This window comes from Salmo salar, chromosome 09 (genome assembly GCF_965601325.2).
Source record: "Salmo salar chromosome 09, fSalSal1, whole genome shotgun sequence".
Taxonomy (NCBI): domain Eukaryota; kingdom Metazoa; phylum Chordata; class Actinopteri; order Salmoniformes; family Salmonidae; genus Salmo; species Salmo salar.
In genome coordinates this window covers 47,706,114-47,718,878 of record NC_138299.1, presented here as the reverse complement: position 1 = coordinate 47,718,878, position 12,765 = coordinate 47,706,114, and the positions used below count along the sequence as shown (strand labels likewise).

The 12,765-nt window shown below is 43.4% G+C and overlaps 1 protein-coding gene across 1 annotated transcript in view; it reads right to left on the bottom strand.

The window, feature by feature from the left end:
- Positions 1-10,083, bottom strand: part of LOC106611458 (uncharacterized) — a 64,177-nt gene extending 54,094 nt beyond the window's left edge. Inside the window, exon 1 of the mRNA XM_082955499.1 lies at positions 9,793-10,083. The gene's annotated coding sequence lies outside the window, so the exon portion shown is untranslated. The remainder of the gene's footprint in view (positions 1-9,792) is intronic.
- Between the last annotated feature and the right edge of the window lie 2,682 nt (positions 10,084-12,765).

The window sequence follows — 12,765 nt, the reverse complement described above, 5'->3', positions numbered from 1 at the left end:
ACCCTCATTCATTCATTCATTCTGATCTAGAATCTGTCCATATACCCTCATTCATTCATTCTGATCTAGAATCTGTCCATATACCCTCATTCATTCATTCTGATCTAGAATCTGTCCATACACCCTCATTCATTCATTCTGATCTAGAATCTGTCCATACACCCTCATTCATTCATTCTGATCTAGAATCTGTCCATACACCCTCATTCATTCATTCTGATCTAGAATCTGTCCATACACCCTCATTCATTCATTCTGATCTAGAATCTGTCCATACACCCTCATTCATTCATTCTGATCTAGAATCTGTCCATACACCCTCATTCATTCATTCTGATCTAGAATCTGTCCATACACCCTCATTCATTCATTCTGATCTAGAATCTGTCCATACACCCTCATTCATTCATTCTGATCTAGAATCTGTCCATACACCCTCATTCATTCTGATCTAGAATCTGCCCATACACCCTCATTCATTCTGATCTAGAATCTGTCCATACACCCTCATTCATTCTGATCTAGAATCTGCCCATACACCCTCATTCATTCTGATCTAGAATCTGCCCATACACCCTCATTCATTCTGATCTAGGATCTGCCCATACACCCTCATTCATTCTGATCTAGGATCTGCCCATATACCCTCATTCATTCTGATCTAGGATCTGCCCATATACCCTCATTCAATCTGATCTAGGATCTGCCCATATACCCTCATTCAATCTGATCTAGGATCTGCCCATAAACCCTCATTCAATCTGATCTAGGATCTGCCCATACACCCTCATTCAATCTGATCTAGGATCTGCCCATATACCCTCATTCATTCTGATCTAGGATCTGTCCATACACCCTCATTCATTATGATCTAAAAGGCTAAACTGATCCTAGATCACTTCTGACACTGTGGATACGGACCCAGACTTGACACTTTCCTTCTCAATGGATTCCTTTACAACCTCGACAACTATTGTCTTTATATTTTTCTAGTAGGCACCAAGAGGTCAGTAAAATAGACTTGTACATCAACAAGGTCCTTGTTGGATCCCTGCAGTGGGTCATTGTGGCTGTAGATTGACAGAATCAGGACCAAGGCAGAGCAGACTGGAGTAGGGGGAATCATAAGAGGTTAATCTTCCTTCCGTGAGGGCTACAAAGCCCTCAAGCAGAAACTGAAACAGGAATCAGCCGTGGTAAGAACTGTTCAACATTGGTCTGACCTTTCAGAATCTATACTTCAGGTCTGTTTTGATCAAGCAGACTGGGAAATGTTCCAGGTAGCCTCTGGGAATAGTGTCGACGTATACACTGACTGGTTTAATCAGGAAGTGGATAAGAGGATGTTGTTCCTACTATGACGATTAGAACTCATCCAAACCAAAAAAAACATGGATAGATGGTGATATTTGCGAAAAACTGAAAGTGCAAACCACAGAATTTAACTGGCAATCACCACTGCACACTGCCCTATCCCACCTGGACAAGAGGAATACCTATGTGAGAATGTTGTTCATCGACTACAGCTCAGCCTTCAAACACCACAGTGCCCTCCAAGCGCATCGCTAAGCTCAGGGCCCTGGGTCTGAACTCCTCCCTGTGCAACTGGGTCCTAGACTTCCTGACGGGCTGACCCCAGGTGGTAAAGGTAGGCAACACTTCCGCCACGCTGATCCTCAACACCGGGCCCCACAGGGGTGCGTGCTCAGCCCACTCCTGTACTTCACCCATGAACCGCATGGCTACGCACAACTCAATCATCAAGTTTACTGACGACACAAGTGATCGGCCTGATTAACAACAACGCCTACAGGGAGGTGAGAGCCCTGACTAAGTGGTGCCAAGAAATAACCACTCCCTCAACAAAAGAAAGGACCTGATCATTACAACAAGAGACAGCAGAGAGGACCGCAGTGGAGAGGGTCAAAAGCTTGAAGTTCCTTGGTGTGCACATCATGGAGGACCTGAAATGGTCCCGCCACACCAACACCATGGTGAAGGAGGAGGCTGCCGAAATACAGCTTGGCCCCTTAGACCCTCAAACTTCTACAAACTTCTACAGATGCACCATCGAGAGCATTCTGTCGGGCTGCGTCACCACCTGGTACAGCAACTGACCCCCCCCCCCGCAACCGCAGGGTTCTACAGAGGGAGGTCCAACGCATCACCGGGGACACAGGAAGGACCTCAGCCACCCGAGCCATGGCCTGGTCTCCCTGCTACCATATAGCAGACAAGACAAGACAGGTGCATCAAAGCTGGGACCGAGAGACTGAAAACAGCTTCAATCTCAAGGCCATCAGACTGTTGAACAGGTCATCACTAGCTGGCCTCCACCCGGCCACCTGCACCTTAGAGACTGCTGTGCTATGTAGACACCTTGACGGTTTCCCCATTTTGTTACATTACAGCCTTATTCTAAAATGGTTTTAAAAAAAGCAATCACACAATACCCCATAACGACAAAGCGAAAACCTGTAGTAAATTCAATTGATTGGACATGATTTGGATAGGCACACACGTGTCTATATAAAAAGGTCCCACAGTTGACAATGCATATCAGAGCAAAAAACAGCAGCACTCCACCAATCAGGCCTTTATGGTAGAGTGGCCAGACGGAAGCCACTCCTTAGTAAAATGCATGACAGCCCGCTTGGAGTTTGCCAAAAGGCACCGAAAGACTCTCAGACCATGAGAAACAAGATTCTCTGGTCTAATGAAACCTAGATTAAACTATCTGGCCTGAATGCCAAGCATCACGTCTGGAGGAAACCTGGCACCATCCCTACGGTGAAGCATGGTGGTGGCAGCATCATGCTGTGGGGATGTTTTTCAGCAGCAGGGACTGGGAGGCTAGTCAGGAGAGGGAAAGATGAACTGAGTAAAGTACAGAGAGATCCTTGATGAAAACCTGCTCCAGAGCGCTCAGGACCTCAGACTGGGGCGAAGGTTCACCTTCCAACAGGACAACGACCCAAAGCACACAGCCAAGACAACGCAGGAGTGGCTTCGGGACAAGTCTCTGAATGTCCCTGAGTGGCCCAGCCAGAGTCCGGACTTGAACCCAATCAAACATCTCTGGAGAGACCTGAAAATAGCTGTGCAGCAACACTCCCATCCAACCTGACAGAGCTTGAGAGGATCTGCAGAGAAGAATGAGAGAAACTCCCCAAATACAGGTGTGTCAAGCTTGTAGCGTCATACCCAAGAAGACTCAATGCTGGAATCACTGCCAAATGTGCTTCTAAGTACTGAGTAAAGGGTCTGAATAATTTTTTTAATATAAATTAGCAAACATTTCTAAAAACCTGTTTTTGCTTTGTCATTATTTGGTATTGTGTGTAGATTGATGAGGGGGAAAAAACTATTGAATCAATTTGAGAATAAAGCTGTAACGTGTCAAAATATGAAAAAAGTTATGGGGTCTGAATACCCACCGAATGCACTGTATATAGTCATTGAACACTGGTCATTTTAATAATGTTAACATAGGTTTATTGTTCTGAAATTGTGTCTGTACTTGGAAACATGATTAGCATTCCTGCAACATTACATTGTTGAAATTTAATTTATTCTGAGTAATTATGCTAATTGCTTACTTTATATGTGCACACTATGATCAAAGTAGCTCAGCCAGCTACTGCATACCTTTTCCTACTTATATTATAGACACAAATGTCTTCCAGACTCTGATATTGCTCGCTCTGACATTTCTTAATTTCTGTTTTTGAGAGAAAAAAAAACAATCATGTATTGTACTGTCAGACATTTACTGCACTGCTGGGGCCATCTGCTAATCTGTGTACGGGACAAATAAACGGATTAGATTTCAAATCTGGACTCCCGCTGCATCAGGTGTATTGGTCATCCCTGGCCAGTAGGCCTATTCAATGAGCTAATGGCTAGCAGAGATTCCAGCGATGGTTCAGAATCACCATGTCAGACAACAGACTAAGGCTATGTTCCAAACAGCACTATATAGTGCACTACTTTAGACCAGGGCCCATAGGTGGTCCAATACATAATATGGAAAAGTGCACCATTTGTGACTCAGATCACAGTCAGAACAGTTGCACATAAACTTATTGAAGCATGCGTTATTGTTTCAGATAGGTCTAACCAAGTAGACACACACCTCTCACAAAAGGTCTACTACTATCATTTCAATGTGAATGATTTACATTGTCACCAGGGCAGTCTTCATTAAACAACATCTGTGTGTTGAGTCAACATATCCATGGCAACAGGCGCAACAAGCCCTCGGCACAAGCCCTCGGCACAAGCCCTCGGCACAAGGCCAGTACAAAACAACAGGCAGAACAAGCCCTCGGCACAAGGCCAGTACAAAACAACAGGCAGAACAAGCCCTCGGCACAAGGCCAGTACAAAACAACAGGCAGAACAAGCCCTCGGCACAAGGCCAGTACAAAACAACAGGCAGAACAAGCCCTCGGCACAAGGCCAGTACAAAACAACAGGCAGAACAAGCCCTCGGCACAAGGCCAGTACAAAACAACAGGCAGAATAAGCCCTCGGCACAAGGCCAGTACAAACAGATGCATAACAGCCAATAATGCAACCTAGAGCATAATACCCAAGTAATTAAATGTAAGAAATGACTGTTTCATAGGTATACCATGGGGCGGCAGGTAGCCTAGTGGTTAGAGCGCTGGACTAGTAACCGAAAGGTTGCAAGATCAAATCCCCGAGCTGACAAGGTAAAAATCTGTTGTTCTGCTCCTGAACAAGGCAGTTAACCCACTGTTCCTAGGCCGTCATTGAAAATAAGAATTTGTTCTTAACTGACTTGCCTAGTTAAATAAAGGTTAAATAAATATTTTAAAAACTACACTATCATGTGAACGTTAAACTGGGTGGTGAATGTTGCCAAAACAAAATGACCATGTCATAATTATAATACAATTACAGGAAGTAGCGAAATGAAACTAATCTAATATGACCCATCCAGGAGACTCCATGACCAAAAGTATGTGGACACCTGCTCGTTGAACATCTCATTCCAAAATCATGGGCATTAATAAAGGAGTTGGTCCCTCCGTTGCTGCTATAACAGCCTCCAGTCTTCTGGGAAGGCTTTCCACTAGATGATGGAACATTGCTGCAGGAACTTGCTTCTATTCAGTCACAAGAACATTAGTGAGGTCGGGCAACTGATGTTGAGCGATTAGGCCTGGCTCGCTATGGGCGTTCTAATTCATCCCCCAAATCATCCCAAATGTGTTCGATAGGGTTGAGGTTAGAGGTCGACCGATTAATTGGAATGGGCGATTAATTAGGGCCGATTTCAAGTTTTTAATAACAATCGGTAATCGTCATTTTTGGACATCGATTATGGCCGATTACATTGCACTCCACGAGGAGACTGCATGTCAGGCCTGTTACGCGAGTGCAGCAAGGAGCCAGCATTATAAACTTATCTTATAAAAAACAATCAATCTTCACATAATCACTAGTTAACTACACATGGTTGATGATATTACTAGTTTATCTAGCTTGTCCAGCGTTGCATATAATCGATGCAGTGCCTGTAAATGTATCATTGAATCACAGCCTACTTCGCCAAACGGATGATTTAACAAGCACATTCGCGAAAAAAGCACTGTCGTTGCACCAATGTGTACCTAACCAGAAACATCAACGCCTTTCTTAAAATCAATACACAAGTATATATTTTTAAACCTGCATATTTAGTTAATATTGCCTGCTAACATGAATTTCTTTTATCTAGGGAAATTGTGTCACTTCTCTTGCGTTCTGTGCAAGCAGAGTCAGGGTGTATGCAGCAGTTTGGGCCGCTTGGCTCGTTGTGAACTGTGCGAAGACCATTTCTTCCTAATAAAGACCGTAACTAATTTGCCAGAATTGTACATAATTATGACATAACATTGAAGGTTGTGCAATGTAACAGCCCTAAGTCAAAATATTGATGCCACCCGTTAGATAAAATACGGAACGGTTCCGTATTTCAGTGAAAGAATAAATGTTTTGTTATCAAAATGATAGTTTTCGGATTTGACCATATTAATGACCTAAGGCTCGTATTTCTGTGCGTTATTAAATTATAATTAAGTCTGTGATTTGATAGAGCAGTCTGAGCGGTGGTAGGCAGCAGCAGGCTCGTAAGCATTCATTCAAACAGCACTTTACTGTGTTTGCCAGCAGCTCTTAGCAATGCTTGAAGCATTGCGCTGTTTATGACTTCAAGCCTATCAACTCCCGAGATTAGGCTGGCAATACTATAGTGCGCCTATAAGAACATCCAATAGTCAAAGGTATATGAAATACAAATGGTATAGAGACAAATAGTCCTATAATAACTACAACCTAAAACTTCTTACCTGGGAATATTGAAGACTCATGTTAAAAGGAACCACCAGCTTTCATATGTTCCCATGTTCTGAGCAAGGAACTTAAACGTTAGCTTTTTTTACATGGCAAATTTGCACTTTTACTTTCTTCTCCAACACTTTGTTCTTGCATTATTTAAACCAAATTGAACATGTTTCATTATTTATTTGAGGCTAAATTGATTTTATTGTGCATTATATTAAGTTAAAATAAGTGTTCATTCAGTATTGTTGTAATTGTCATTATTACAAATATATATATAAATAAAATAAAAAAATTGGCCGATTAATCGGTATCGGCTTATTTTTGGTCCTCCAATAATCGGTATTAGCGTTGAAAAATCATAATCGGTCGACCTCTAGTTGAGATCAGGGCTCTGTGCAGGCCAGTAAAGTTCTTCCACATCGATCTCTACGAACCATTTCTGTATGGACCTCGTTTTGTGCACGGGGGCATTGTCATGCTGAAAACAGGAAAATGCCTTCCCCAAACTGTTTCAACAAAGCACAGAATTGTCTACAATGTCATTGTATGCTGTAGTCATTAACATTTCCCTTCACTGGAACTAAAGGGCCTAGCCTGAACCATGAAAACATCCCCAGACCATTATTCCTCCACCAAACTTTACAGTTCGCAATATGCATTGGGGCAGGTAGCGTTCTCCTGGCATCCACCTAACCCAAATTCGTCTGTCAGACTGCCAGATAGGTGAAGCATTTCATCAGTCCAGAGAACACGTTTCCACTACTCCAGAGTCCAATGGTGGCAAGGTTTACGCCACACCAGCAGACATTTGGCATCGCGTATGGTGAATCAAAGCTGGGACCGAGAGAATGAGAAATAGCTTCCTCTCAAGGCCATCAGACTGTTAAACAGTCATCACTAACTCAGAGAGGCTGCTGCCTCCATACAGACTTGAAATCAATGGCCACTAATAAATGGATCACTAGTCACTTTAATAATGTTTACATATCTTGCATTACTCATCCCATATGTATTTTATACTATCTATTGCATCTTGCCTATGCCGCTCGGCCATCGCTCATCCATATATTTATATGTATATTGTTATTCCATCCCTTTGCTTATATTTGGGTGTATTAGGTGGTTGTTGTGGGATTGTTAGATATTACTTGTTAGATATTACTGCACTGTCAAAACTAGAAGCACAAGCATTTAGCTACACTCGCAATAACATCTGCTAACCCTGTGACCAATAACATCTGCTGACCCTGTGACCAATAACATCTGCTGACCGTGTGACCAATAACATCTGCTGACCGTGTGACCAATAACATCTGCTAACCGTGTGTATGGACCAATAACATCTGCTAACCGCGTGTATGGACCAATAACATCTGCTAACCGCGTGTATGGACCAATAACATCTGCTAACCGCGTGTATGGACCAATAACATCTGCTAACCGCGTGTATGGACCAATAACATCTGCTAACCGCGTGTATGGACCAATAACATCTGCTAACCGCGTGTATGGACCAATAACATCTGCTAACCGCGTGTATGGACCAATAACATCTGCTAACCGCGTGTATGGACCAATAACATCTGCTAACCGCGTGTATGGACCAATAACATCTGCTAACCGCGTGTATGGACCAATAACATCTGCTAACCGCGTGTATGGACCAATAACATCTGCTAACCGCGTGTATGGACCAATAACATCTGCTAACCGCGTGTATGGACCAATAACATCTGCTAACCGCGTGTATGGACCAATAACATCTGCTAACCGCGTGTATGGACCAATAACATCTGCTAACCGCGTGTATGGACCAATAACATCTGCTAACCGCGTGTATGGACCAATAACATCTGCTAACCGCGTGTATGGACCAATAACATCTGCTAACCGCGTGTATGGACCAATAACATCTGCTAACCGCGTGTATGGACCAATAACATCTGCTAACCGCGTGTATGGACCAATAACATCTGCTAACCGCGTGTATGGACCAATAACATCTGCTAACCGCGTGTATGGACCAATAACATCTGCTAACCGCGTGTATGGACCAATAACATCTGCTAACCGCGTGTATGGACCAATAACATCTGCTAACCGCGTGTATGGACCAATAACATCTGCTAACCGCGTGTATGGACCAATAACATCTGCTAACCGCGTGTATGGACCAATAACATCTGCTAACCGCGTGTATGGACCAATAACATCTGCTAACCGCGTGTATGGACCAATAACATCTGCTAACCGTGTGTATGGACCAATAACATCTGCTAACCGTGTGTATGGACCAATAACATCTGCTAACCGTGTGTATGGACCAATAACATCTGCTAACCGTGTGTATGGACCAATAACATCTGCTAACCGTGTGTATGGACCAATAACATCTGCTAACCGTGTGTATGGACCAATAACATCTGCTAACCGTGTGTATGGACCAATAACATCTGCTAACCGTGTGTATGGACCAATAACACCTGCTAACCGTGTGCATGTGACCAATAACATCTGCTAACCGTGTGCATGTGACCAATAACATCTGATGGTGACGTTAGGCTTGTGTGCAGCCACAGAAACCCACTTTCACGATGCTCCTGAGGAACAGTTCTCTTGCTTCGAGGCAGTTTGGAACTTGATAGTGTAACCGAGGACAGACTATTTTTACACGCTACATGTGGCCTACCACTTCATGGCTGAGCCATTGTTGCACCTAGACATTTCCACTTCACACTAACAGCGCTTACAGTTGACCGCAGCAGCTCTAGCAGGGCATCTGAAGACCCTGCCACGTTGAAAATGTGTCACTGAGCTCTTCTGTAACACCATTCAACTGCCAATGTTTGTCTATGGAGATTGCATGGCGGTGTGCTCGATTTTATACACCGGTCAACAACGGGTGTGGCTGAAGTAGCCGAATCCACAAATTTGAAGGGGTGTCCACATACTTTTGTGTATGCGTGTGTACACGCACACTCTACCTTCCCTGGGGAGTTAGCGAGGGTCAAAGGCCAGAGAGCCAAATGATCCATGCAGTGACTCGGTTTTATTAACATGTTGCAACAAAGTAACCAGACTAACTTCTGCTTGTTACCTTGTTCAAAACGTGACGACTGGAACATAGATACATTGTAACGAGGCACGCACGACAGGCGCATTTCTGCCAAGATACTTTTTTGTGATGATAAAGCTTTGAAAAAGTCCAACGGTCTAGTAATGTCGATTTGCAGGCAAGGAAAATAGGGTTGAAGAAAGCGAAAAACGGGGCGCTGCATGAAGAACATGTTGAAATGTCTTCGGCGGCGTGTAACAACTAAACCACACCGTTTAATTTGTATTAAGTTTTTTGGGGGGATCGTTGCCTACAAGCCTGGTAGGTAATGAAGTTGACATGTTTTAAAAAAATAGATAAGTTAAAAATTGCTACAAACTTACCCACAACAACTCCACTGACTCGGAAGATGCCTATTCCTCCTCTCTGGTCGTGGTTTAGGGAGACGGCTACAAAAGTTTCCCAACAACGTTCCGTCTTTGCTATGTTGTCTAAAAAAATTAACTTACCGAAACTTGATTATTAAACTTCTTGTTTTGGGGTGGCGTGTCACGGTTGGCCTACTTTACATTTTATTTCGTTGTCAAAACGGTTTGTTCTTGTTCAGTACGCTAAAATGCCTTCTGCATCCTGCTGCCTCTCCTTTCAGATTTTGAAACTCTCTTCAGGGAGAAAGGGGTGGTGACGCGTTGAAATGCACTCGAGTCGAACGGATGTCGTCATGGGTAGAATCTCAATCCGACATTATTCAGTCATTGGGAGAATCTCAATCCGATCTGACTCAGTCATTGGGAGAATCTCAATTGAAAACTCTTCGCGTCCTCTCTCTTCATTGGCATGGGAAACCAAAACCCATTAAATAGATAATAAACAAAGTGAAATAAACAATAAAAAAAGAGTACAGTAAACATTACACAAAAAGTTTCAAAGGGATAGAGACATTGCAAATGTCCTATTATGGCTATGTACGGTGTTGTAATGCTGTGTAAAATAGGTCCCGCCCCTCTGACCTTCCCCTCCAATGGGTTTTGAGAAGGAGGCGAGGAGAGAGGTACTGGGAGGAGTATCCAAGTATCCAAAGGTGCACCAGCCAAAGTATCCAAGTATGGGGACAGGTGCCCATTTGAAATGTAAAAAAAATCCTCTTCAAGGCCAATGCATCTGTTTAAAACTGTCATTGTTTCAAAATAGCTTTAATGTCAAATATATATATATATATACACACACACACACACACACACACACACACACACACACACACACACACACACACACACACACACACACACACACACACACACACACATCATCCTTTGCAAATAAATGATTAAACATGACAAATAAGTCATGGGTTGAAATAAAACATGCTTTCATTCATAACATTGAAAACTTAATTTAACAAAAGTTACTTAAATTTTGTCATGAGAATGTCTTCAGATTTGTATAATAAGTCTACACAGACAGCTGACTGTCATTCCCTTTCCTTGACATAATGATAATTATTAGGCCTCTTGACTGCCCTCCCCTCTGTAGCCTGCTGTTATCAAGCAGAACTCATATTATATATCCCTGTGTGTGTGTGTGTGTGTTTAGCCTAATCAACATGTTGACCTTTTAATAACTTTTGTGAGCCAATCATAATATTGCTTCCTATTGCACATAGACCACCCTTCACCTCAAGTTTCACAATCCTTCATGTCGTCAGGAAGTACACCTACGCATTCTCTCCTATGTCTGGCCCAAAGTCAAGATCTCTGCAGTTTACACTTCAAAATTAGGAAAAGAGATACTGAAAATGAAACCAAGACCATGGACATCAAAGTAACCAAGGCAATCCCCTGAAAAGAAGAAGTTACACAACAAACTGACAACTGGTTCAAGTGAACAGTCACTCTAGTAAGTCAGCCTATACGACTGTATTTGCCCTCCTTTCAGCGTTGCCATAGCTAACCTCATCCCCCAGGCTCAGCGTTGCCATAGCTAACCTCATCTCCCAGGCTCAGCGTTGCCATAGCTAACCTCATCCCCCAGGCTCAGCGTTGCCATAGCTAACCTCATCTCCCAGGCTCAGCGTTGCCATAACTAACCTCATCCCCCAGGCTCAGCGTTGCCATAGCTAACCTCATCCCCCAGGCTCAGCGTTGCCATAGCTAACCTCATCCCCCAGGCTCAGCGTTGCCATAACTAACCTCATCCCCCAGGCTCAGCGTTGCCATAGCTAACCTCATCTCCCAGGCTCAGCGTTGCCATAGCTAACCTCATCCCCCAGGCTCAGCGTTGCCATAGCTAACCTCATCCCCCAGACTCAGCGTTGCCATAGCTAACCTCATCTCCCAGGCTCAGCGTTGTCATAGCCAACCTCATCCCCCAGGCTCAGCGTTGCCATAGCTAACCTCATCCCCCAGACTCAGCGTTGCCATAGCTAACCTCACCCCCCAGGCTAAATAGAATGGAAAGCCAGTCTGCTGGTGGACTACATTATGTCATCACAGCCTACCAGTACTTCATCTATGAGTATATATAGATGTGTCACGTCTTTGTAAGTTAAAATGCACAGCACTAGGCTGCAATTGTTTTGGCCCATTAAAAGGCCTCTCTTGTATGCTCAGAACATTCCCAACTGCCTCATTCTACCCCGATAAAGTCTGAAAGAATGATTAATAACATTTTTTACTTTCTCTGTAAGCCAGAGACACATTTCCATTTTTTTTGTTGTGTAATCCTATTGGACAACACAGTTTTCTTATCTTCTCTCTGTTAGTTCTCAGGGGCTGTCCAGACAGAAGAAAGTGACCTTATTTCTGTGCATCGTCTACATACCTGTCATTCTCTGCCCGTTTCCATGGATACGTGTTGTCTACTCCCACTGGTGTAAGTCGACGAGGTCAGTCTGACCCTATTGATTGATATGGAGAATATTATACAATGACTGTCAGGAAGCAGAACAACTGTATATACACACATATTGGCCATTACCAGAGTTAGATGTGTCACAGCATCCTGTAAGACTTAGGGATGGGTCGTCAATGGACATTTGACAACAATAAAAATGCATTCTCAAAAGTCTATAGGACTTCATCTGGTTGGTACTGTAACACATCTGGTTGGTACTGTAACACATCTGGTTGGTACTGTAACACATCTGGTAGGTACTGTAACACATCTGGTTGGTACTGTAACACATCTGGTTGGTACTGTAACTCATCTGGTTGGTACTGTAACATCTGGTTGGTACTGTAACTCATCTGGTTGGTACTGTAACACATCTGGTTGGTACTGTAACTCATCTGGTTGGTACTTTAACACATCTGGTTGGTACCGTAACTAATCTGGTTGGTACTGTAACACATCTGGTT